The sequence below is a fragment of the Amblyraja radiata genome, chromosome 22 (genome assembly GCF_010909765.2).
Source record: "Amblyraja radiata isolate CabotCenter1 chromosome 22, sAmbRad1.1.pri, whole genome shotgun sequence".
NCBI lineage: Eukaryota > Metazoa > Chordata > Chondrichthyes > Rajiformes > Rajidae > Amblyraja > Amblyraja radiata.
In genome coordinates this window covers 1,951,723-1,956,782 of record NC_045977.1, presented here as the reverse complement: position 1 = coordinate 1,956,782, position 5,060 = coordinate 1,951,723, and the positions used below count along the sequence as shown (strand labels likewise).

The 5,060-nt window shown below is 44.7% G+C and overlaps 1 non-coding gene across 1 annotated transcript; it reads right to left on the bottom strand.

The window, feature by feature from the left end:
* Window positions 1-884: 884 nt before the first annotated feature.
* LOC116986049 lies at window positions 885-1,076 on the bottom strand. The gene has a single exon (XR_004415400.1). It is a non-coding gene; the product is annotated as a U2 spliceosomal RNA (small nuclear RNA).
* Window positions 1,077-5,060: the final 3,984 nt, after the last annotated feature.

Below are 5,060 nucleotides of genomic sequence, written 5' to 3'. Positions count from 1 at the left end.
AATTCTTTTAATGACCATGTCGAGGATCACTGGGAACCATGCTTATGGACTTGGTCCACTGTAATTTGCGTAGTACCCGACTGATGAAGCCGTAGTACCTATTGAAGAGGTAGAAGGAAAGGAAAACATAGAGATTAGGTTCCCCCCACCCCTCAATACGCGGGAATGTCTCCATTGCCGCTGCCTTGAGATTGGTTTCATGTGACGTAAGTTAGTACGTGGTGATTTAATTGGATATAAGGAATCGATATCTGGTGTCCATATTGCTTAGTAATTTCAGCAAATATTTTTGGTTTAAATGTATGTTTACAGTATTTAGCTCACCTGATAGGTGAGTTACTGATGGTCAAACATGTTTGACGACATACGGTTTCCAATTGTTAATAAATTGTCACCTAATATCGATGTTCTCCGCCCAAGTGGTTTGGTATATGCCACCACTGTGATGTTGTTATCTTATAAACGAACATGCAAATTTGGTGGATTACTGAGCAAATGCTTCACTAGAATTAAGTAAGTTAATATATAACATGTTTAAGTCAATTCATATTGGCATTAAGTATTACAAGCTCAGTAACACATCAGGACACATCAGATGTTACTCAAAACAGGTGGAAGTGTACAACCATAATCCTTCCTGCCGATAAATTCCATGATAACACTACAGATTTATCCATTTGCCCCCATATTACAGGTATGGAGATAGTTTTGAACACTAGTATCTCAGCTCATAGGAAAGGTACAAAGTTCAGTAGCTGGTAATGCTGCTATATCCCAATTACTTTGCCACGTAGTTGATTGGTGGTTAATGCACCATGACAGATAGTCTTAATGAATACCAGATAACAAAGTTGTGGATGGTCAACGTAAATATCTGGATATATATTTTGTGCACCGTTCCCAGAGGCACTGCAATACTGGGTCGATGCGTGGAGTGGACGGAGCAAGCTCCTATTCCATCTCCCTGTTCCAAAATTCAATTTAATATATGGTCCCTAGATAAGGGACATATCAGATTATTAAACTGATAAGAACAGATACTACACTTGATCTTAGCCAAAAGGCCGAGAAGCTAAAGCTGTATCCAAGGATAGTTTGTCGTTAATATATAGACATGCCATGACGGAATGTTTCTAAGTGTCAGGGCTAGTTGATTCTGGATAACTTTGACTTAAATGCCGCAACGCTCATCATGGTTACTCCATCCAGGTAATTGCGGTATATCCGAAACTTATATGAGAAGGTACTGAATAGTGTGCATCTTCAAGGTCGATGTCTACCCTAAAGTATCCTTGGATCCATGGTAGTAGTTACAAATCCCATGAATGGGTATACCTGGTGAAATACTCAAGTGGTTTATCAACGATGGTGCGACATTCACCATCGTGGGAGGGTAGACCCCTTGGGGTGCTTGCTGAATTGGTGGCAAGATATTAATTCTATTCCCCTTGTATTTATTTTTTTGGTATATAACTACCAAGAGTGATAGCTTCCTAACCAGGCGTGATTCACCCACCCCTTGTTAGTACAACCCTTAACCTTTATGTGATGGTAGGAACCATACTTATCTGTCTTCATTGTTGTTTTCTTCGGTTTCTGGTTCCTTGTTCTTGTAGGGACGATGTTTGGTGGGGGGTGGCGCATTTTCCCTGGGGCCTGCTCTGGGCCGTGGCCTAAAATGCTACGGGTTTGGCATGCAGGCCCCGAGCTTTCACCAGTACCATGAGGTAGACGCCCCTGGTGGACACGTTGAGGTACTGCTGTCTGGTTTAGTGTGGTGCTCATTCCAGACTCTGCCCTCTTGTGCCGAATAGTTTGAACACTTCGTCCTGTTTTTTAGGACTGGTTTGGTAAGTGCCAGGTAGCAGGATCTGTGCTTGTGAGGTCGGCGTTCTCATAGTCCTGTTAATTTCATAGATTGAGGGCAGGTTTGTGAGTTCATTTGAGAAGTTATGAGGTATACCGTTGAACAGTAGGGTCAGGTGTTTTGCCATACTACCCTGCCCTTCTGGAATGAGCAGGTGGACATGATAGCCGACGTCAGGGTACCAAATGCATTTTAAAAATATTTAGGTTAAATGCACTGCTCAATGTATCCCCCAATAATGGCGGGCACTTTGAGTAAATGCAATTTAGGGGAGGCGTGATAAAACCAACGCCTCATGGCTACCTGTCTTGGAGAGGTTTTTTGGAAAAGACAGGTAGTAAGCTGGCCATCAGTTGAGACTGAAAAGCCATCTCGCTAGTGGTGGAGCCACATAGCGGCCACACCCAGCAGCTCTTCCTGATCCTGTACCTCAAGCATACTCCCGATATTGTTCAGCCAGTGACCCCTCTTCATGACCAGCCCAGCCACTGGTCACCCCAAAGCTAACCACACTAAGGAGGAAGCGATGGGCAGTGCCTAGGCACTGTGGAGGGTATGCCTGAACCCCCAGCGAGACTGCCCCTCACGTAGCGTGTCTCGCAGGAGCTCCTGCTCCAGGAGCCGCTCCAGCGGCTCAGGCGGCTGTCTCTCTCCCATGCGGGTGGAGAGACGTCCCCTCCGACAAGTCGGAAGCCACCGGCCGGATACCTCTTCGGATGGCTGAACATCCAGCCCGCAGCTCAGGCACTAGCGGGACTGGCCTCGGCGCGGTGTGGGGATAGCGGAGCGCCCGGTAAATGTTCCTACCGCCTTCTTCTAGAGCTTTTGTGCCTTGTAGTAGCGAGAGCGCCCCTCTAGCAGCGCGTCTCGCAGGCACCTGCACCAAGAGCCGCTCCAGCAGCTCAGGCGGCTCTCTCTCCCCCCGATCGGGTGGAGAGACGTCCCGTCCCAAATCGGGAACACCTGCCGGATGCCTCTTCGGGTGGCTATACATCCAGCCCGCTATCGGGCTGGGCTCGGCACGGTGTCGGTGAATTGCGGAACACCGGGTCGCTCCTACCGCCTGTTGCTGCCCCCCTCCCCGACGGAAACCGTTCCTCCTCGAACGGGGGACAGTTTTGTTCCAGAGCCTTTTTTCTCTGCCTGTAAAACACAAGCAGAAAAAGGGGCTCCCCTGTAAAAGAAACCCGACCTCAGGGTACTCACCTGACGGTCCGTTTCATTCTGTAGCGGGAGAGCCTAACTCCCGCTGCCGCTGTTGCACTGCTGGCGTAATGCCGCGCCTGCGCACTGAGCGGGTTCTTCACATAGTCACTCACGTGACTCCGAAGTAAAATTGATTGTTGGCATGGGCACCATAAAAATAATGGATGGTACAGGATTGTGTTGCAACTCCTTGCATGTAAATTTGCCATCTGACACAAGCAAAGATAGCGTTCAGTCATCACTAGAAGATAGTGACTTAATAGCATTCTCCACATATAAATGAGGTAAATATTGCACAGGTCACATAATATTAATCATGGAAATATGAAATAATCAAAAATAGATTAAAAAAAAGATAACACTGGAGTAGGAGTGCTGGTGTAGGTCAGAAGGTCAGGATGTATCTCAGAATATCGTGGATAGGAGAAGTTTCAGATCGGGTCTTCAGACTAAAAGATGTTTAGAAATAACACTACCTTATGGAAGTGGGCAAATGATCTTATCCCAGGACTCCTCCACAGCAGTCATCAAAGTCTTTAAGGCCAACTTGGATATGAATCCAGTATTATAATACGTAAGAGGCAATCATTTTACATTCCAAAATGAAACCCCTGTGATCTATTTCTTGAATCATCAAGTTATTTGCATGTGAATAATAAGGAATTGTAGATGCTGCTTGCATATAACATAAAGTGCCGGAGTTCAGGCAGCATCTCCGTGAACATGGGTGAGTGATGTTACAGGTCGGGCCATTCTTCTTTTGCCCACATACTTATTGATAGTTTTGATTCCTTACTGAGAATCTATTCCACTTTCTAGATCCCCAATAAAACCGAGGGCTAAATGTTTAGGTGGGGAACTCTGCAAATGATTTCATTGAATTTCATGGGAAGCATTCAAGAGGACATATTGGAAGATCAAAAACATGGGCCTAGCTTCATGAGTCCAGGAATGGTAGGGGGTGCGGGTGTAAAGTCACCCACAATGCGTCCATTCCCACCTGAGCAGAGGCTGGCTCCCAGCAGTCCCTTTTTGGGTTACCATTTAATGCACTTTTCAGCAGGGACTTATGAGTTCCAGTAACGCCTCGCTCCATTCCTCCATGTACGCGTGCTCCCCCCCCCACCCCCAACCCCACCCTCTCTACACCCCTCACCAATCCCCCTGCACCCACCTAACCACCTATCAGATATGCTAGCCATGGACAATGTTGATTTGACAGTGCTAATAACGCTATGCCAATAGTTTACCATGTTCACCTTGAATACTAGGGTGCAGAGCAGTGTTGCGAATCACCTATCCTCATGTTAAATTGTGGCATTATTTGGTGCTAGTGGGATAGCCAGAGGATTTTGCCTCAGAAAGTCCATCAGAAGATCAAAAGCTTGACTGATTGAGAATTAAAATTCTCATTTACCAATTAGTTAGTTAGTTAGTTAGTTAGTTAGTTAGTTAGTTAGTTAGTTAGTTAGTTAGTTAGTTAGTTGTTTAGTTAGTTAGTTAGTTAGTTAGTTAGTTAGTTAGTTGTTTAGTTAGTTAGTTGTTTAGTTAGTTAGTTAGTTAGTTTGTTAGTTAGTTAGTTAGTTAGTTAGTTAGTTAGTTAGTTAGTTAGTTAGTTAGTTAGTTAGTTAGTTAGTTAGTTAGTTAGTTAACTAGTTCCCAGAATGCGGGGACTCCACATGACCATGAAGGCGATTCCCCGGCAACCTCTCGCAAACATGTGGCAACCATTTGGCGACTGCATAGTCTCTTGCAGTCACCTAAAAAGTTGCCTAAGTGGGACAGGCTCATTAGTTAGTTAGTTATTTTATTTTAATTTTTATTATTTTGTTTTCTTTCTTTTCTCATTTATTATATTGTTTACAGTGTACTATGTTTACATATTCTGTTGTGCTGCTGAAAAAGAATGTCATTGTTATATCTGAGACGCATGACAATAAAACACACTTGAATCTTTTTGGCAAGCTCTCAAGTGTCTTTCTCAACT